This window comes from Clarias gariepinus, chromosome 21 (genome assembly GCF_024256425.1).
Source record: "Clarias gariepinus isolate MV-2021 ecotype Netherlands chromosome 21, CGAR_prim_01v2, whole genome shotgun sequence".
NCBI classification, from domain to species: domain Eukaryota; kingdom Metazoa; phylum Chordata; class Actinopteri; order Siluriformes; family Clariidae; genus Clarias; species Clarias gariepinus.
This window is the reverse complement of record NC_071120.1, coordinates 6,294,804-6,317,761: the sequence shown is the minus strand read 5'-3', so window position 1 is coordinate 6,317,761 and position 22,958 is coordinate 6,294,804. Positions and strand designations below refer to the sequence as shown.

General features: G+C 37.0%; 1 long non-coding RNA gene across 1 annotated transcript; it reads right to left on the bottom strand.

Annotated features, from left to right (window-relative positions):
* Nucleotides 1-13,760: 13,760 nt before the first annotated feature.
* LOC128509149 (uncharacterized) lies at nucleotides 13,761-18,657 on the bottom strand. The gene is made up of 3 exons (XR_008355999.1): nucleotides 18,455-18,657; nucleotides 15,041-15,111; nucleotides 13,761-14,152 (listed from the first exon to the last, which is right to left on the bottom strand). It is a non-coding gene; the product is annotated as an uncharacterized LOC128509149 (long non-coding RNA).
* Between the last annotated feature and the right edge of the window lie 4,301 nt (nucleotides 18,658-22,958).

Genomic DNA, 22,958 nt, shown 5'->3' with positions numbered 1-22,958 from the left:
TAATTCATATCATCTTTCCATTTAAATCCTTTCAATATATTAATTAAGAGTAAAAATGATTTAAAAAGTATTAGATGAATGAAAATCAGAAAAATGTTGATTCAGATGTGATCAGTCTCAGTCACCACGATCACTTGGATCTTGTTCATCTCTGATGTCTTCCTGTGAAAATACAAAATACATTTGGGGCAAATCATGAATAAGGCTTGACTATTACTTATACATGTTTATAAGTAGAAGAACCCATGAAAAATCCATAAAAAAAATCCATAAAACCCTCCTTCAGTTTTATGTCTTTGTTTATCAAAGCACAAATGCTTGAGGCACTTCATTTAATGTGGACTAATGGTTTAACAGTCTTAAAGGTCTGATGGCAGACTGACTTTTTTATGAAGCTGTGGACGAACAAGAGTCAGAACTGGCCCACATATTGTAGACCTACATGATCCAGATCTTACTCTGTGGTCTGGTTTGGAACCAATCACCACCTAAACACAGCAAGCTTTCTCTACAATATTGTTTAAGTTTACATTTATAGATTCCTCGTAAACCATTACACTTTATGTGACAGAAAATGTTACAGGAAAACAGCAAAGATCCTATGTACAGAAAACCTAATTATTGTACCATGATAAAGATTTGTGCTTCAGCTCTAGTGTTATTATGAAACATTTCGCAATTACATTACCTGAATGATGAACAATTCTGTCTATTTGTCCTTCGATCGCATTTAGAGTGTTGTTGATGGTCTCAATGCGATCCATAAATTCTCGTTCTAAATACAAAAAAAAAAAAAAAGAAATCACCTGAATATTAATAAAATAAAGTCTATGCATTATACAATCTAAATATTTTGTGCAAATTCTTCAAACTGGGTTCTATATCATCCCGAGACCCGGACTCTACTGTTGTGTACATGCACTTTCTACTGGCTGCCTTCAGTTTGATCAATGTCTTTTACCAGGAATAAGTTTGGCAAAAGGGTTATTATACCCAACAGTCCTGATACAAGGATAAATAGATAATCAAGTTGGAAGAAAATGTCATGTTCTTATACGAGGACATTCAGGTCTCAAGAGGATACAGTATATCTTGGCAAGAACTGACCACCGGAGGCGCTATTTGCAAGAAGTAGTAACCATCACAGAGAGAGCATAATGGTGCAGCAGGTGGGTTTATAAACCTTTACTAATTCACCTGTTGGCGACATGGTGGCTTAGGGGTTACACTGTCACCTTACAGTGTGTTGGTGTGTGTGTGTGTGCTGTGTGCCTGCGATGGATTAGCACCTTGTCCAGGGTATACTATGCCTCAAGCCCTAAACCACCTGGGATAGGCTCCAGGCCCTGCGACCCTGTACAGGGTAAGCAGTATGGAAGGATGCATGAATGAGAATATTTTTTTTATTAATATGATATATGAATCCCTAGTCACATGCTAAGCATGCTTTTTAAAAACCTTTTGAAATGTTTGTGAAAAAAAATCAAGTAACTTTAAAAAAACATTTGCTTGTTATATAAACTGTTATTTAAAAAAAAAGTCTTAACCATCATCACCAGTGGTGGAATGTAACGAAGTATTTGTCCTTGTTACTGTACTTGTACTTAAATTTTTACGTATCTATACTTTACTTAAGTAAAAAAAATAATGCACTTATACTTTTATAATGCACGTTGAAACAGATCAGAGATCTGATTGGTCAAAGAACTCACGTCGAAAATAGTGAGCACTTGCTATGACATGGTGTTATGACTGTTATAGAAAAATGGATGTCAACATAAGAATACCACACCAGTATAATATATATATATATATATATTTTTTTTACTGCTCTTAAAAGTATAGTAAAAATCAAATAAATTGTATGTCATAATTGGCTTAGCTTAATTATTATTTAATTTAACTTTTACTTAAGTAAGATGTTGATGTAGTAATTATACTTTTACTTAAGTATATATTTTGCAGGGTACAGTAGTTGTACTTTTACTTAAGTACTAAACTTAAGTACTTCCTCCACCACTGACCATTACCTAAACATTTAGCAATTACAATCTTGCTTCATTTATCATAATTTATTACAATCAAAATATTTGATAGACAAATACATCTATGAAAGAAATTTTAAAAAATGCCCTAGTATTTAGTATTTTGATGAAACATTAGATCAATAAACAGTGTGCCTTGTGGCAGCAGTCCAGACTGGTGGAGGAGGTGTAATGATGTGAGCAGGTGTACAGGTGTACCTATTAAACCTAAAAAAGCAGTTTATAAATAAAGTCTTAGTCTAACTGGTAGGACATACAGACCCTCTGAAAGTCTGATATTGTCTCGTATTGATCTGTTCAACACAAACCAAATCCCTTTAGTGTATAACAAAATTTATTTAAAAAAGACTTGTCGTTCCAATACTATCGGACATTTAATTTATGTTTTACTGCTTTATACTGACTTGATTGTTATTTCTAATGATGCACTGTACAATAATCATTGCACTGCATGTACTGTCAATACTTAATTCTGTTTATAGATACAAATTAATACTGGTACAGCCAGAGTAAATGTTATTGATCTACCACTTTAATAGGAACACCTGGACACCAGTTCATTCTTAGAACTATTCACCACGCGGCAACTTTGCATTGCACAATATTATGCAGATGCAGGTTAAGATTATCTGTTAATGTTCACATAAATAATGGCGAAAATGTGGATCAACTGGGATTTTCACAAACATTGTGCAGAGTTTACACATGCAAAATAAATGAATCAATAAATTAATTAATTAATGAAATGAATAAATAAATAAATAAAATATTTTGTGTGGTACAGACCTATAAGTGGAAATGCTTTGCTGAAGGTCAGAGGAGAAAAGCATCACTTAACGTGATATCACAGAAAGTTATTAACCACCTTTCGACAAAAGTGTAAGGCATCATCACAGCTGACCTGTTTGAGTTATCAAAAATCCTTCCGCATTTTTGCATCCTTAATGTCACATAAATCCGGTATAAATTCTCTAGGAGAAGTAGCTATATTAAATTCCATTGGGTGCTTTTTGCAAACGACCCAAAATAACTAATTTCCTGTTGAGTGGAGCCCATGACAGGCAATTTTAAAGTTGTTTAGCTCAATAAGCTCTAAATGTGTACCGGGTTTTACATACATAAGTGACAGTGTGTATGAGCTATGCGGCAAAAACTTGTGTGAGGGCCCCGTGCCGCGCCTGGAGCCCAGATACTCAGGCATCCTAATAGCAGCAGATTTTAACCTCTCTGGCAATTATTTTTAACTTTTTGAACATGTTAGGACCTTTAAAGAGCTGAGGATAGTGGGGAAAAAATCCTTAGAAAAACAAGAGGGCCCTTCACAAACAATGGACATCAGCACTTTCAGACATCAGCACCATCATAGTAATGGTGATGTCATAGTGCTTGGGCCATAATAATCCTTAGAAGAACAAGCCCTATGATGTAATAGAGCTGATGTCATAGTGTTTGGGTTTAACAAGTTTAATGTTTTAACTAAGGAACGTTCAGAAATATGGCACAGATGAAAAAAAAAAAAGCCTTTGTCTTGTCATTTCCCTGGGTTTGTCTTCAAAATGTCAATTAAGCTGCAGATTTCCTTTAATTGCAATTAATTTGTAACATCATAATGTGATGCTTTTTTTCCAGCATCCAGGGCTTTTTGGAGGTCTTAACATGCTCAATAAGCACACAGGTTGTACGGTTTGCCCGGGTGGCGATAGCGCAGGTGCTTGGGCACGATCTGCATTGCTTTGCAACTATATTTGAACTTTGATGATTTAATTATATCATACTTTGCACTCAGAATAGAATATATCAAGGTGCATTTGCCTTCATACATAACTTTACAATTAAAAATTTGCTGAGTTTTATTGGCCCAGAAAGTGTCTATGTGTAGTCACTCATTTACAAAATGTATATTAAAATAATAATGAAAAACAAAATAATAATCTAATACTGTAGCCTAACACTGCAGTATGTTTGATATGCTGCGAGGTTTCCTTCTCTAACCTTAGTAGAATCTTAAACGGTTGTCTATGTTGTGCACTGGAATGCGCATGCGCAGAAAGCTTGGGTAGGAAAAAGAAAGAATTTATAGAACACAACTGTAACCTGCAGTGTTTCAGCAGGCTTTAAATGGAGATGTACAAATTCTCTGTCCAATTCAGAGTACGAAAGCTTTGCACGTTTATAAATGCAACTTTCCCGTTGTATGTGTGTGTGTGTGTGTGTGTGGGTAAAAGACGTTTTTTTTTTTTTTACAGTGCAGGTTCATCTATTGCAAGGAATATTTTTTTTTTCCTATCATAAATCAACAGCCTACTTAGTCAAAGCTCGAAAGAAATTAAGGTGGTGATATTACTTACTTTCAGTAGAAATATAATAATACACTGCGTAAGCCGCGGCTGCAGTTCCTGCCGCATACAGCAGAGAGCGCAGTGCTGCACCGTCTGTTAAAGACATCACCGTCTTCTCGCCGAGGAATTAAACACCTCCGTCTGGCGAAGTTTCGAGAAGCAAATAAAGCCCAGGCTTCTACCGGCGCATTTTTTTTTACCTACGCAGCGTCAACTGTGACATGGCTCCTTGTCCAGATACATCATGACCTCTCTGGTGATCTCAGATCAATCAAAACTATGATCTCATGACCAGAGGTGTGTGGCAACAGTCCAACAAGGATGTTTTTTGGATACTGATTTTCACATGCCGAATGCTTTGAAAACTTAAATATCCAAAATTACACAATGTCCCACTTTTCCTGAACTCACTCTACTCTGTGTGGTAGATGTGATAAACTGCTCTGCACAAATAGACATAGGTTTGGAGTTCAGGGCTCGGTCTCTAGAGTTAAACATTACAAGTTCATTATCAGTTCCTGTAGCTTAATAGAACCACATGGGTCATGAAGACACAGCAGAAGGGGGCATATTTTCTCATTATTTTGCACAGGGTTTTGATTAGTTCAATTTTTCTAATTTTATTTTTGTAAATCTATTTTATGCCAATGTCTGATTATTTATTTATTGTCATTTTCCTTTACAAATTGTAGTCAATTCTATTAGAATTGAAGGGGCATTGTAAGGTATTATAATATTGTAAGGTATGATTCCTGTGACCTGAGGACAGACCCCTCACTGTGTTTCCGGACTCCTTATGTGGTAACACCTTCTACAGTACAGTATATCCTCTATCCAGAGGCCAGGCCCGGAGTGGCTAATCGGGAGGACCGGGACAATTCCTGGTGGGCCGGTCTGATGTTTGGGCCGCAAGGGCCGGTGTCTAATTTTTTTCTTCTTCTTCTTTTTTTTTTTTTTTTTATTAAATTTTTTTCGTGGGCCAGCCCATTGCTCAGTCATGGCATTAGGTTGATCATACGCTGCTACCGCTGTCCCTCTGCCGCCTCCAATGGTGGCTCTTTTGTTTATAAAAAAGAAAAAAAAATGCCTGTATTATTGGCAAACGCACCCTGACGTAACGCGTCGGTGCACTGGGTCAGCGCCAGGTCAGCGCAGCAGAGTTCTCCTGGCCGGATCAGCTGTTAAAAGATGGAAAGTAGAAAGAGCAAAGGTGGCGCGGAGAAAGCAGGAATTAAAAAGAGGAAAGCTCTGGAAACAGACGCAGCTAAATGTGCCAAAATTGGCACCTTTTTTACTAAAACGAGCTCGCAGTTTCTAGCACCACATGAGGACGATGAAACGGGTAAGAAAAGATGTTGAACTTTAACTTCAAACCACAGTTCAACTTAAAGGTTGGATATGGTATATGAAAAATATTTCCAGCCGCTGGGTTGTCAGGTTTTCTGCTGATACGTCCAGTGATGAATTTATTGTAGAGGAGTTTAACTGACAGCTAACGTTAGCAAGTGAGTTAGCTTACAGATCCAGGAGGAAAGTAACATGAGCCGTTTCTCAATGACAGATAAAGCCGTTTCTACGTGTGTTTTGATGCCGTGAAAGTTTTCTATGTGGGTCCATCTAGTGTAGCAGACACATCACTGCCCCCCCCACACATTATTTAATTCCAGAGTATTCTTTTATTTCTTAGTTTTACAAATAATTATAATTATAAAGTCAATGAATTGTGTGTTGTTGTGGCATATAACAAAACGTTATACCATTTAAACGATAGTGGCCTATAATGTGACGCCACATAACAGGGAAACTTTGTCTTTTAGCTCCTCAGAAGCTAGATCCAGCACCATGCACCAGCCATGAGCCTGCAAATCCAGAGTGGAAAGGTAGGAATAGGCTACGCACTGAGTGAATAACTGAATATTATTAGAATTAATATAATATATATATGGTGTATGGTGTAGACCTGCCATATATGAAATGTGCCCTGAAATGCTAGATGATTCAGCACTACATTAACGAAACTGACCTAAATTGATCAGAAAACTTTGTAAAAGGGAGAGATTTGTGCTGAGAATCATGACCATTGTCATATTATGATTTGGTGTCAGAATCAGAGCCAGGAGCCAGTCGTGATGAGAGGGTTGCTTCTGTCAGTATGGAAGAAAGAGGTGAGCTGCTGTAACAGGATGTGTGAACAAGCAAGCATTAGTTCCAGTATAACCACTTACTATGCCCAAACAAAAGTTGTGAATTGGAAATGTTTTAGAAATATACACTGAATTACAAGGCTTTACAGAACAATTTGCACTATTGTAGACTTAACGTGTAAGCTTAAAATTACATGATTTTAATAATAATAGGTTGTGATCTAAAGTGGGCCGGTCTGAGGCATGAAACTCCAGGGCTGAAAATGAGTCCCACTCCGGCCCTGCCAGAGGCATATACGTCCAAACAGCTCTTGTCTGCTAGAACCCATTTGTTTAACCAGGAGAATGCTAATGTAGCAGGAAGCAGGTGTTAACTTCTCAACAACAGTTTTTTAATGAAAGCTTCGGTTTAGAAATAAAGTATGCAGTTATTTGAGAAGTACGGTACATGCAGGGAAGACATAGGTTAAAGGAATACAGGTGAAGGTCGCAGTCGTATCAGCAGAGGTGCACAGATGTGTGCAGAACAGATGAGACCAGCGGTGCAGGCACGCATGCAGGCAGCTTTCTCCTAGGCGAACAGGACTCGGAAGCACTCAAGTCTAAGGGAACAGGAGATGCTTGTAAGTTCATCTTTCTTTAAGCTCTACTCACCGGGAACAGACGAGGGAGCTTCCATGGGCCTGCCCCCTTGTTACGGGGGTGCTTATGCTGTGTGCGCAGTGTGTTTGTGCGGGAAACGCCTGCACTGAGTGGCCCGGCGTCACAGAGTTATATAAGTTATAATCAAGTTTGATTCTGTGTTTTGGGCATTTTGGTGCACTCAGACATGTTTCAGTGTCCTGCCAAGATGAAAGGTGATTGGCAATGACCAAAGAGACAAAATTGTTGCTTCTCTCAGTCTGGGAAAGAAGAGAACAACATTTCAAGCAATTTGAACTTAAGCATTTTACAGTTAGAAGGACTTTTTGCAAAGTCTTCCCAGGAGTGTGGGTAACACTAAACTCTACTTTGAAGTCATCATTTTCTGAGACATAAAGGAAAACAAGAGCCACATCATGTAACCTAAAGTTCTGTCTAAGCACATTCAATGTTTATGTTCATGACTGTACAATCAGGACAAGGGATTGTGTGGCTTTCATAGAAGAGTGACTAAGAAAAAGCTCATTCACTCCAAAACAAGACTTAGTTTATAGAAGTTGGTGAGGACTGCACAAATGTCCTTTAAGCCCTGACAAATACAAACACTGAGAATTGAAGTAGAGGATTTATGTGATATTTTGTCTCCCATGACTGTACAGTACATTGCTTTTATGTAACTTTACCAGGCTTTACTATATAAACAGAAAAATTTGCTTAAACATAGTCCATAATACAATTACATCATACAAACATCGGTCCTGTTGTCCATGTCTCGCTTACCTGCTTGTTGCCTCACTTGTCTGCCTCACAGTTCTGTTCTGAAGTAGCAAATTCCGTGTCAGAGGGATCTATATTAAGAACTAACAAGAGAAATACTTATTGGAAATGTAATGCTGGTTTAATGTTTGAGATCGAATTTCTCCGTTGCAAATTCCTCTTAATACGTTTATTTGCTTCACATCCCTACCTCGACTTTGTCCTGTATAAGATGCAAATGATTCGCTTTTGGGTCATTATCACACTTCTGTTGCCACTGTTGTTTTGCCTTTCTCTAGTGTCTTACACTATACCTTTCCCCTCTGACTTTGATATTTGATATTGACCTCAACATTAACTTATTTGGTTGCTTCTTTTGCCAGCTTGTCCACGCTTTCATTTCCCTGGATACACAAATAGCTCGGCTGAGATGTTTTTTCCTTGTCTAATTATGTTTGAGTTAGCTAAAAAGATTTCATACACCAGCTCCTGGTGACTTCACTAACCACTAATGTTTGCAAGTGCTGCTGCTGAGTCACTATAGATTAATTGTATTTCGGTGACTAAATTTCTCGACCCATTTAAATGCCATTAATAATGCATACAGCTCCACAGTACAGTACACTCTGACGTTCTCTTGCTACTCCATTTGAAACTGGGTACAGTGCTTGCAGCTCCAGTTTTTTTCTGATTCCTGGTCCTTAGACCCATCAGTTAAGAATGGAACACTATCTTTATACTTCTGTTCTTTACAGTGGGGTAAAAAAGTATTTAGTCAGCCACCAATTTTGCAAGTTCTCCCACTTAAAAAGATGAGAGGCCTGTAATTTTTATCATAGGTATACTGTACCTCTACTATGAGAGACAAAATAAGAAAAAATCCAGAAAATCATAATTTGCAAAATCAAAATTTTTTTTTGCAAAGTATGATGGAAAATAAGTATTTGGTCAATAACAAAATTGTATCTCAATACTTTGTTATATACCTTTTGTTGGCAATGACAGAGGTCAAACGTTTTCTGTAAGTCTTCACAAATTTTTTACATCCTGTTGCTGGTATTTTGTCCCAGTCCTCCATGCAGATCTCCTCTAAAGCAGTGATGTTTTGGGGTTGTCGCTGGGCAACACGGACTTTTAACTACCTCCAAAGATTTTCTATGGGGTTGAGATCTGAAGACTGGCTAGGCCACTCCAGGAAATGTTCCTTACGAAGCCACTCCTTTGTTGCCCAGGCATTGTGTTCGGGATCATTGTCATGCTGAAAGACCCAGCAACGTTTCATCTTCAATGCCCTTGCAGATGAAAAAAGATTTTCACCCACACTGTTCCTTTACCTTACACTTTTTCCATTTGCAGAAAAACATCAAAGCATGATGTTTCCACCCCATGCTTCACAGGATGTATGGTGTTCTTTGGATGCAACTCAGCATTCTTTTTCCTCCAAACACAAACTTCTATTTTGGTTTCATCTGACCATATGACATTCTTCCAATCCTCTTTTGGATCATCCAAATGCTTCAGATTGACCTGGACATGTACTGGCTTTAGCAGGGGGACACGTCTGGCACTGCAGGATTTGACTCCCTGGCAGCGCAGTGTGTTACTGATTGGTGGCTGACAAAATTATTTTTTGCCCCACTGTATATTTACAGTATACATTAGCTAGGTCAGTTGTCTCATCAACATGTTTGACCATTAATAATTTCAAACCAACTTTTGGTGTTTCTAATATCCAGGGGGATCTAACAGACCACACTACAGTTGTGTAATGTCTTAATTAAAGTAAATTAAATTATGCAACTATAATATACATTATATGTTCACTTCATCAACATAGATAATGAAAAAGAAAATACTAAATGAATGAAAAGCATGGTACTGGAGGGTAAGAAAATGGAAAAGTTATTTGTGCAGAAGTAAGGTTTAGAGAAATATAAAGATAAGTACTATACTGTAGTAATATGATAGTCTTTACAACAACTAACATGACTTATTACTAATAAAGTAATTAATAATAACATTAGTATTAATAATAGTAATAATAATTTATTGAAAAATTGATAAAGAAAAATAGGAAAAACACATTTGAGACTTAATGCTGACACAAAAGGGAATTTTAATCAGACATGATGTAATTACAGCAGAAAGAAAGTTCTTATATTAACCCATTAGAATGTTTTGCTATTTCCTGTCCGGTTCAGATTTTTGGTCCTAACATTTTGGGGTTTTGCATTTATTTTTGGTCCTATAGTGTTAAAATGTGGTTGCTACAATAAAAAAAATAATTAAACTTTTTTCAACCCAATGTGTACATAGTGATTTTTTCTGTTAAGTTTTTTGGGTTAAATGATGAAAGTTGGAAGCACACACAAAAAAGTCCGGAGAAGAAAAGGTGAGCGCTACCATCAGTCCTGTCATGCCAACAGTAAAGCATCCTGAGACCATTCATATGTGGGGTTGCTTCTCATCCAAGGGAGTGGGCTCACTCACAATTTTGCCCCAAAACACAGTCATGAATGGTACCAAAACACCCTTCAACAGCAACTTTTTCCAACAATCCAACAGTTTGGTGAAGAACGATGCATTTTCCAGCACGATGGAGCACCATCGCTCATGGCCTGAAAACTCCCCAGATCTTAATCCCATTGAGAACTTGTGGATCCTCAAGAGGCGGGTGGACAAACAAATACCCACTAATTCTGACAAACTCCAAGAAGTGATTATGAAAGAATGGGTTGCTATCAGTCAGGATTTGCCCCAGAAGTTGATTGAGAGCCCAGACGAATTGCAGAGGTCCTGAAAAAGAAGGGCCAACACTGCAAATACTGACTCTTTGCATAAATGTCATGTAATTGTCGATAAAAGCCTTTGAAACGTATGAAGTGCTTGTAATTATATTTCAGTACATCACAGAAGCAACTGAAACAAAGATCAAAAAGCAGTTTAGCAGCAAACTTTGTGAAAACTAATATTTGTGTCATTCTCAATATAAATAATTGAGGCAGAAAACATACAATAATTCAGTGCTAAGCACCATACTCCACATGCTTAAGTGCAGGAGTAATCAGAGAGAAATGGGGATGAGCGCATGCGGAAAGTGACAGCGTGGGAAAATAAAATGACAGGTGATGGACCGGCTGTGAAACATGACAAATACAAATAAATCTTCTTAGTGATTTGAGAAGCCTAGTGTAGAGTGTACTGACTGGCACATGTCATCCAAACTTCTTCTATTACCGGTGCTATCAGCGTCTATTAGATCCGCTTTAGCGTAGTCATCTTTCACTCGAGTGAAGAGTCTGGTTTAAACTTTTTGGGAGACATTTTACTGTCGCTCTTAAAACTTCACTAAAATCACTAAAAGCATAAAAAGAACATTTCAGTGGGGACTTGAAGTGAATAAACGTATCTAGAGCATATTCATTACACTAATGTAATACAAAAGTCCAATCGCTATTACAGGTTAATTCACCATAGACGTATAGTATATAGTTTATAAAACATTACATACACACGGGCCATCAGGAAAACATTTATTTATTAAGCCACTTACTGAAAGTGGTACTTGTGATTCATTTTAATAACCAAAGACATTTTGCTCTTGTAGAACAATGTACAACTTTATACAGTATAAAGAAATATATATAGAGAAAAAATATAGAGGGTATCTGACACGAGCGGGCAGAACATCAACAACAGAATCAAGCGGGATGAGGAAAGCGCCCACAAACTTCTACACTCAGCTTTATAGTGCAGAGACCTGTGACCTATGACGAGTTTCCAAAACTATCTCTGGAGCGAGGTACAGGGCTGGACGCAGAACTCGAGCTGCAAGAAATAACTGATGATATTTAGCAGCCTACAACATGATGCTCACCAGGTATGGATGGACTCCTCAGTGAATCTTATAAACACTTCCGGAAGCTCATAGGAGCTGATCTGTATAAGGTATTTAAATGTGCTGTTAACAGTGGGAAGCTACCAGTGAGCTCTACAAGGACTGTTTTATCACTGAGCCCAAAAAAAGGAGACTTGGCACAACTGATGAACTGGAGCCCAGAGTCACTACTATGCAGTGACTACAAAATTCTTTCAGAATGCTCCGCAAACAGACTGAAACAGTGCATGCACTCTGTAGTCCACAACAATCAAGCCTACTGCATACCTCACCGCACCATAATGTACAACCTCTTTCTAATGAGAGACTTAATTGATCTTTGCAAAACAAAATCATATGAACTAGGTCTAATAACAAGAGAAAAAAAAGAAAAACTTTCGACTAAGTTGACCATAAATAACTTTTTTAGACACTAGAATTATTCTTTTATTGTGGTTAAAAAACGTTAAATTTGACGTTTAAAACACCTAAAATTGGAGGTGATCTTAGCTGACCTTTTCCAATGAAATGGGAAATTAGACAGGGCTGCCCACTGACTGGACAACTCTATAGCCTCGCTATAGACCTATTGCTGGGAAATGGGCAAGAGCTGAGCTACAGGGTTTTCATCATCAAAAAACAGGATGATGTTCAACGTTGCTGTTTCTTTGTAATTCTACAGGAGGCGCACTTTGAACTACTCCAACATTGGCATCCCGTGTGGTAGGAGAAAATTATTGGCCAAGTTTGTTTAGAAATAATAATTATGGCAGATGACAGAGATACGTGCTGCTCAGTTAAATGTTAAACTCGGGTATTTGTAAATGTTAAACTCTTGATACAAAGATCATGATTTAAACATCAACAACTGATTAAGTAATTGTAAATACAGTTGAAACCAGATATTTATATCAAAAAATACATAAAAATTCTCCCAAATTGCATTTGTAAATTGACATTTAACAAATGCAAAAAATTTTAATATTTATTGATCTAAAACAGATAAAGTTTACTCTGATTTAATGTTTGACAGTAAAGAATAAAAATTTATCAGCCCACCAGCGTGTGGGTGTATTGATTAATTTTCCCATTACGGCATGTCTCTTACTCCACAGCAGTTCACCCGGAACCACAATTGACTTTTATTCTTCTTATTAATAACTCCTCATTAATTCAGAAACACAAGTGTATCTGTCCATCACTCCTTCCTGTACTGTACATACTTACAGTAGTCTGGGCATTTTATGAAAGGTATCATCGTCTTTGGTGTCATCTTTCCAGACGCATAGGCATTCTGTAAAATCTCCTGGCACGATACTGACAGATTTAGACTAAAGTCGCAAATGTATATGTGTATAGATGCACATGTACTGTATATACAGTAAACACCTTCAGAACACAGTGTGTAATAAAACACAGTGTGAGCACGCCCTGATTATAGTGTCTGAGAGTTCAGTGTGTGTAGTGCTAATGAGTGTACAGTATGTAGTGATGGTGGCTGTGTTTAAAAAAATAAATCACTAGGGTGTATTGTTTGATTATTAATTATGGAAATCTGCCTAGGTATTTTTTGTCAGTGTGCATGTAAGGGTTACCCCGTTATATGTGTGCCTCATTTCTGAATGAAAAACCTACAGTACAGAACACACAAATTATATTTCTGCTTACTAAGTTCGCCACCGCATTACAGACATGCCACAAAACTATCAGGTTAGATGCTAGGAGAAGGTCAACTCTGATTGGCAAAATGTGTTTTTAAAGTGTTTTTAACTTTTCATTTTCCATTAAAAAAAAAAACACTGATGAGGACGTCATTAACTGTTGAATCAAATGACAACACCACCAACAAAATGGGAAAACCAAACAAAAAAGGTGGATGATAATGGATGGTGTTACCATAGATCATTTTACTAAGAAATATGGAGATAGAGTTGAAGTAAAAAACATGAGATTTATTTCAAATTTGAAATCTAATTTATTTGAACCAGAAGAACAGCATTAACCAAAAGCAGAACGTCTAAAACAACTGAGGAGTCGACTTGTGTGTGTGTGTGTGTGTGTGTGTATATATATATATATATATATATATATATATATTGAGAGAGACAGACAGAGAGAGAGAGAGAGAGAGAAAATCCAGGTGATGTTGGGGTGGATGAGGAGAGTGTAATGGAATGAAGAGATGGTCTGTAGAAGCCGCATCCTTTTCCAGGGGAAGGTCTCTCAGCTGGTCGATTTCAGGAAGGAGGACGAGTCCTGTTCTTTGGGTTGCGTCACCACAGTGAGAGACGAGGACACGGAGAGCAGACACAGGAGGAGAACCTGCAAAGCCATCATCTAAGGGGGCGGCTGAGAACCAGGAAGTGGAAATGAAAGAAACATTTAAAACAGCCTTATCTTGGAGTCTAAGCATGATACACCATGAATATCTCTTGGTTTTACATTAGTCATGTTTAGCATTTATTCCCCTGATTTCTGAAGGAAATTCTGATTCAGGGAAAGCCCTGGCTGTACACTGACACACACATAACACTGCAAAATATCCTCTAATAAAATAATAAAAACAGCCTAAATTTCCTGGTTTACAAGTTATAAAAATTATTATCTAAGTTTTTTATATTTCCATCATTAACATTGGCTCTTCTCTGATTAATGCTCTCCTTGCCCTGTCTGTCCCTTTAAGTGTCATGTCTTGGTAGGTTTGCAGTGCCATACTGTACTCTTTCCATTTTCGGATGATGGATTGAACAGCGCTCTGTGAGATGTTTAAAGCTTGGACTTTTTTTTTAATAACCTAACCCTGCTTTAAACCTCGCCACAACTTTATCCCTGACCTGTCTTGTCTGTTCCTTGGACTTCATGTTCTCTAACAAACCTCTGAGGGCTTCACAGAACAGCTGCATTTATACTAAAATGAAATTACACACAGCTGGAATCTATTTACTAAATTAGGTGACTTTGAAAGGTAATTGGTTCCACTGGATTTTAGTTAGGGGTTAAGGGGTCTGCAAAAAACATTTTAATAATTATTTATTATTTTCCTTCCAATTCACAATTATGTGCCATGCTGTGTTGGTCTATTACATAAAAACCCAATAAATACATTTACGTTTAAAGCTGTAACGTGACCCAAGGGGTATAAATACTTTTGCCAGACACTCTATGTACAGAAAAACTAATATACAGTCAAAGATTTGTGCTTTAGTCTAGTTTTAATATGAAACATTTGTCACTTACATTTTGTTGACGTGATTTTCGTAGCTTTTCTTCAATCGTTTCAAGTTTTCTATTGAGTTCAGTGAGATGGGCTTGTGATAAATGCAAAAACAAAACAAAACCAAAAAAAATTATAAATCACATGAGCTGAAATGCATCTGAATACTAATTAAATTCAGCATATACATTAAAACGATTTTGGGCAAATTCTGCAAACTGAGTTCTATGAGCTCGGCTCCTTGACCACTAGAGGCGCTATTTGTAAAGTAGTAACCACCACAGAGAGCACATGATGGAGCAGTGCATGTGTGCCCTGTGATGGATTGGCACCATGTCCAGGGTATACCCCACCTCGTGTCCTAAGCTTGCAAAAATAGGCTCCAGGCCACCGTCTATAGACGATGAATTAACTAATGAATTTCTGCTACCTTATGAGAAGGGCATAAAGACCTTGTGATCATCACATTATTATTATGGTCACATGGTAAGCATGTTTTTCAGAAACCTTCGGAAATGTTTGTGGGGAAAAAAATTATCAAATCACTACACAAATGTTTACCAACATTAACATAAGTGTTCATTTATTATAGTTAATTTATTACAAACAAACTATTAGTGTTTTAATAAAAAATGAGATAATTAACGGCGCTTTTACACTGGGGTCCCGGAAACATTTGCGATAACACTTGGCTCCGCAACCAGCGTTTTTTTGACTGTGTAAATGCAATCGTTCTAAACTCGGGGAAATGATCCCTGGACCGATTGCAGTGGAGGTCAGGTGGTCGAGTGCATACACATGTCCCGCCTACTGTGCTCGGGAACGCATAAATCGTTGGCGGGACATGTGTATGCACTCGTGCTCAAAAAAGGATGTAATCACTACTATATTTACTATAGATGTCTAAAGTAATGCTGAAGTACAGTCTTGTCGAAATTTGTGCAGACTGCTTATACTCCAATACATCTTAGAGACATTTATGAAAAGTGAGATGCTGATGATCCACATAAGCTTCACACATAGTTACAGGTTACCTGTGCTTACTGTGACAAAATCTGGATGCTGGAAGAATTTCATTTGTGCAAGCATTCTCTCAACAATGTTATTTTGGTTGTAACCTTAAGTTAATTTCTTGCTTATTCCTTTCTAACAGACAAGCAGTTTGAAGGAGACAGGCTGAGACCTTTGACAGCAGCACAAGACCAACTTACAACTGAGGAAAGAGGCAAAACGTGATGTGTAAGAGCAGGAGAGTCTTGACGCCTGGATGAAAGGAAAATTATTTCCCTCATGGGATCAATAAAGTATATCTTCCTATCTAAATCTTAAATAGAGATAGACGATCTTACATGTAGATAGACGATCTTACATGGAGATAGGCGAGCACTGACTACAGATGCAGAGAAAGGAACATCAAGAGATCGAATCAAATGTTGATGCAGATGACAAACAGACTGTTTAACTTCATGGTGGTGTCATCTTCATTTTAGTAACACACACCCTCTTGCTATACAAGTAAATATAGAAATAACAATTAATAATATAATTAATTTTATATATTGTTATATGTTTTTCTTGTATTTGACTGCTACTTTTCTGTTACAACACTTACTTCAATTATATTTTACATGAATCGTTTTTTAATAAAACATTTTGCACTCTTTAACTACAGCAAAATGATTAATTTCTCAGAGTTTAATTTTATAGGTGTGTGTGTTTGGGTAACATGAACAGTGTTATTCTACAAACTGCTAAGAACATTTCTCGCAAATTCCTATTAAACTATTGTTATTTAGAGGATTTATTTTAAGTTACCAAAAGCATATGCAAAAATAACAACAAAAAATGCAGTGTTTTAGATCCTAAAATAAACACGTTTACATTTATTTTTAAACAATATGGTATAATGTTCTAACTAACGAATGTTCAGAAATTAGTATTTGAGTTTAAGTCTAAACTGCAATCACAGCTTTTATGCAGTTTGACATGCTCTCCAGTCGTCTGTACTATAGTCTAGTCTATTACTGCTTCTAACTACAACCATTAGATTTATACAATTCTGTTTATTTGTTTAATTTGTTTGCAAAAAAACATATATCATTAGATTTCAATAGCTTTTTAATTATGTGAGGTACACATTTGAAACCAATTTTACTATAATGTTATTTTTCTTTCGGCTGCTCTCTTCAAGGGGTCGACAGAGGAGACCTTCCGACCTGCACACAACTTTGGCACAGGTTTTAGTACAGTGCAGTCTATAATTGATACTAACTACAATCATTAGATTTTTTTTTATTCAATTTAAAAAAAAATTATGAATTAAAAAAAAGAAAAAATAAGCTTGTTGTAAATGTGAGATATACATGTAAAACTAATTGTACTATAAACATATATTGAATATAAACTATAAACATATATTGAAACATAAATTATAGTACAACTTTCTCAATTTTATTTTGTATAATTTACGAATTATAAGAAAAATCTACCAAACTGAATTTTAATTCCACACGGGGTTGTTTGTGTGAAGGGCCCTATTGTTATTCTAAGGATTATTAGAGCCCAAGCACTATGACATAAGCACTATGTTGTCATCATCTTCGCTGTGATAGTGCTGATGTCTGACACTGCTGATGTCAGAGTGTGAGGGCCCCAGTGTTTTTCTAAGCATTTTAAGGGCCCATGCACTATGACATCAACACGATGATGTCATAGCTATGACGTTGTCATCATCATCATCATCATGATAATGTCTGATAGTGCTGATGTCAGTGTGCCAGGGCCCAATTTATTTCTAAAGATTTTTTTCAATCATCTGGGTCTTTTTGGATGTCTTATTATGCAACAAATAGGTTGTGAGGTGTATAAAATAATTTGTTATATAAAAATTAGCTGGCTTTTGCTAATTGGCACTTATTGGAAGAGTGTCTATGTGAAATCACTCATTTAAAATGTAAGCAAACAAATAAACAGATAATCCATACTGTAGCCTAACACTGCAGTATGTTTGATAGGCTGCGAGGATTCCTTCTCTAACCTTAGTAGAACCTTAAACCGGTTGTCTTAGTCGTGCATTGGAATGCGCATGCGCATTGAGTAGGATGGATTTATAGGACACCTGTAACCTGCGTTCCTCAAAGACCTAGTGTAAGGCTTTATTCTGTCCACTCCGGAGTAAGAAAACGCGCTTGTTTTGAGTTTAGTACATTTATAATCAAACCAGCTTTCCCGCGGTGTGTGTGTGTGTGTTTGCGTAAAAACGTTTAAACAGCCCCGGCGATTATTTTTATTTATAATAGTTTATTATTTATTTATTTTTTTACAGTGCAGGTTCATCTATTGCTAGGAGTGATTTTTTTTCTTATCATAATTCAACAGCCTACTTAGTCAACAAAATTCTAGAAATAAAGAAACGGAAAATAAGTGATATTACTTACATTCAGTGGAAAGATAATAATACACTGCGTATGCCACGAATGCAATTCCTGCCCAACCCAGCAGAGAGTCCGGACCTGCACAATCTGCCTCTGCCATCTCGAACTAAATACTTTAAAAAACCGTCTTCTTACCGACGAATTAAACACCTCCGTCTGGCGAAGTTTCGATGAGCAAATAAAGCCCAGGTTTCTACCAGCACGTGTTTTCTACGCAGCGTCACTGTGACGTACAACCAGGGCTGCGTTATTCCACCACAGGGTACTTAAGCGGTACTCGGGAGCAGCAAAGACGACTAGAGACTCTCTACTAGAGAGGTACATTTCCTGAAGAAATGTGAGTGGTGCTTGCCATGTCATAGATATAGCTGATGTCATAGCTGATGTTGCTCATAGATACAGCTGATGTCATAGCTGATGTTGGTCTCAATGTTAAGTCTAAGGGACTTCTCAAGCACCACTAATAACTTAATAGCGATGGGTCGTTCTTGAACGAATCTTAAGAGTGACTCTGGAAGAACGAGTCGTCTCGGGGAATGATTCGTTCAGTCGCCAGTGTGGAAAATATCATAGGTTGTGTACGGGAATCATTTTGGTGACTCGGTTCTTTGAATCTCGTTCATCAAAATGAACGGATCTTTTTATTGTCATTTAGTTCATTTCGTTCTTTTGATAAGAAATAGAATAAAATGTTGCATTTTCAATAGAAAACACCCCCAACACGTTTACATACAAAAATTTTGGCTATAGTTCCAGTAATGAAAATATTACAATGAAGCTAAAGACCTATTATAATAAACAGAATGAGTAGCTCATCTCTCATATCTTCCAGTCTGACTCGACTCTTCGTTCTTTTGAATCTATTGCACTGCGTAGCGTCTATGGGAGTCACATGACAAAGGAACGAACGACTCGGGACTTGAAGACACATTGAAAAAGAACCGCACAATTATCTTTCCTGTGTACTAAACTGCATAGGGTCTATGGGAGTCACTTGACAAAAGAACGAACAACTCGGAGTAGAAGAGTCATTGAGAACGAATCGCTCACACACTAACACCGAAAGTGCTCGTCGACATGCGCTCACAGCCACTTAACACATGCATGCTCAAGTTTTGAGGAAGTAAAAGTTGCTGTTTCTTTCTAATCCTACAGGTGGCACACTCTGAACTATTCCCATATTGGCATCCCATGTGATAGAGAGGAATTATTGGCTAAGTTGGTTTAGAAATAATACTTATATCGGAGGTAAATAGAGACTCACCTTCACACAAGTACGCGAGTGAGTTACTCTATTCAGTAAACACACACATACAAACACAAAAAAAAGATGCTTTAAGCGTACATACATGGTCACAGTGTTATAGTAAACAGTACACGCGTGCTCAGTTCCCAAGCATGGGAGACGATTACCCACAATTCCGCAACACGTGAGAGAGAAATGAGCCATTGTCTCAGTTGTGATGAAGCTTCTTATCAAAACGGGGCCTCCGAGTGGCGCAGTGGTAAAGTGCTTGCCCTATTATCTGGAGATCGCTGGTTCGATTCCCAGGTGATGCTGCAACCTCTCGCAGCCGGAGGTCTAGAGAGAGCTGATTGGCCGAGCTCTCTCAGAGGGGAGGGATAAGAGGTACTTGGTGCTAACACATTAATCACGGCTCTACAGCCAATCAGGGACATCTGTGAGCTCATGCAAGTGGAAAGAGCAGATAGCGCTGTCCTCCGAGTGTGTTACGCTGCCCCCAACGGAGCGAGTTCAAAAAGATGTGGACGGCTGGCGGCACATGGTTTGGAGGAAAATCCCCACTGAATGGTAGTAGTAGCTTAATGTGGGAGCCCCCTAATGACGGGTAGGAATTGGACACAAATAAATTAGGGAGAAATCGGGAATAAATCCCCCCAAAAAAAGGTTCTTATCAAAACAAGAAGTGCAGGTGTGCCACATGATACTCAATGATACTCTTTTTGGGTAATCCTGTTACGAAAATAGAGTGGACCCTTAGCATACAAATTTATTAATACCCTTAAGGTCTGCAGGAGTTTTGAAGCCCTGAAGAATTGTAATTTGGAGAAAATAACAGTTATGCATGGTTTTTTGAAAACACCAACAACAAAGAAAACAAGTCACTCAAATAAGGTCACAAACCACATTCATAACATTTGTGTAAAGGACTTTTGTGAACTGAATCATGTAGTCTAGAGTTTTTACTTCAAAATTATGTGATAATCATCCTGCTCACTCATTCTCAGAAAACAATATCTTCATTAAAATTTTTAAAGACTCTCTTTATTTAGAAAGGCCATGTGTGAAAAGGTGTGAATGGTCATGAATAATAGAAAGAAAGAAAAGTATTTTAATAGTAAAAGACCTATGCATAGTTCACTAAGCTCAGCGTACAGTATGTGTGCTTACCCAGCATAACAACTTGAACAGCATAACGACTTCTTTTCTTCCCTGAAAACAAATCTGACCCGAAAGTTACTTGACAGTCCCCAATATTGAATATTTTTATGCTCTAAAAATGTTTCAAATCTAGCCAAAGTAGATATTTTTATTGCCATCAGGGAGAATATGTGTCTGTGTGTGCGTGTGCGCTACACATTTGACCACATGACACCCAGACAATTAATGGCCTTTAATATTTGACCTTGCTGTCAATTAAAAAATTAGTTATGCAGATTTTGACAGCTTTTTCCCTTAATAAAGAAAAACATCATTTAAAAACTGTTTTGTATTTAAAATTTTTTTTAAATAAGATAAAAATTACTTTGATGATCTGAATCATTTCAGTGTGACAAATATGCAACAAAAAAAAAATCAGGAAAAGACTTTTTCACCATGTTGTATACAGTGCTAAACACGAAGTGCAAACTTCCAGTAGGTGGCAGTAACTGTATGATTTTTGTGTGTGTTCACCTGTCATACACTCTATACAGTGAGTTGGATAAACCTTCAGCACTTTGTTGCACACTTTGTAAAAGAGAATTAAAGCAGCATTCACTGAAATCCTTATGTGAAATGTAGGTATAGACTTTATCCCAAATACTTTAGAATCCCTGTAGGAATAATAAGCCTACTTAGTGCACTAGACGCCCAATAAGGAACATTTGGTATTGAACCGCTGTAGTCCTGCTTCATTTCAGTCAGTATTAAAAGGAGGCTGAGCCAGTTTACTCACCAGCTCTAATTCATTGTTGGTTACATGGACTGAAGGTCTGCAAAGGTTAAGGCCAGGTCTCTTAAAGCGGGCAGAGTTCAGTACAAATCTCTGTTTCACAGAAACCCCACAGTCTGCTAGTCTCACAGTTCTGCTAATCTGTAACTGGATTTTCACTTAATTTTCTATATATCCTGTCAAGAACTTCCAAGAAGATTATTATTATCTGGACAGTTATGATGTAAATGATCAAACTTTAATTAAAAATAAATATTAGCGTTTATTCATTACAGACAGGAGCTTTAGTACAGTAACATGAAGCCTAATGTTAGCTAAGCTCACCTCACATAATGCTACCTGTTTAAAATAACCTGTAAGCTAACTGAAACATATAGAGTTTCTTTCTTTCTTTCTTTCTTTCTTTCTTTCTTTTTTACAATATTAATTCATTCAACAGTTGTCTAGTTGGAGTTTTTACAGTGTATGCTATTTTGTCAGCACAGGTCTATGCCACTTGGGTTTAAAGGTCCATTCAGGGCTTTTTATGATTAAAACTAATGAAAATGTAGGACTATTCAAAATTTTAACCTTGATTTTTCTGATTACTCACCTAACTAAATGAAAATTTGCCAATACTGTCTTCTTTTAAATAATAGTTATATATATATATATATATATATATATATATATATATATATATATATATATATATATATACTACCATTCAAAAGTTTTAGAACACTTTCTAACTCCATGATTGCTCCTGATTTTTATTTCTTTCTACATTGTAAAGGAATGCTGAAGGCGTCCAAAAAATGCATTAATCTCCTTTAAACAGTTAATGGTGAGATGTGTCTGCTACTTTTGCTCTGTAAAGACTTCATAACGCCTCTAATCTGAGGTGCTGTTAAATGGTTATTTTTCTGGCTGATAACTCTAAATGAACTTCTCGTCTGCGGCAGAGGTAGGTTTTGGTCTCTCTCTCTCTCTCTCTCTCTCTCTCTCTCTATATATATATATATATATATATATATATTTATTTATTAAAGAGCAAAATTGATCATAGGAAATTGTTATAAATGAGCACAAACCTACTAGGTAATTTGGTGTGTCACAGAATTGTAGTGATCTAAAAATTGCTGACATGTTACTAAAAGTGTATTTTAAATACTAAATGTGTTTGCTTACTGATATAGAAAATTAAATTGTGGTATTTGCTGGTGATGAGTATACAGTAATCCCCATGCCCAATTCTTCTTTCTAAAGACCTACAACCATGCGACTCATGCAAGTTACAAATAAATTATATTATGTGAAATAGTTATTTCACACTGTAAACCCTGTCTCAA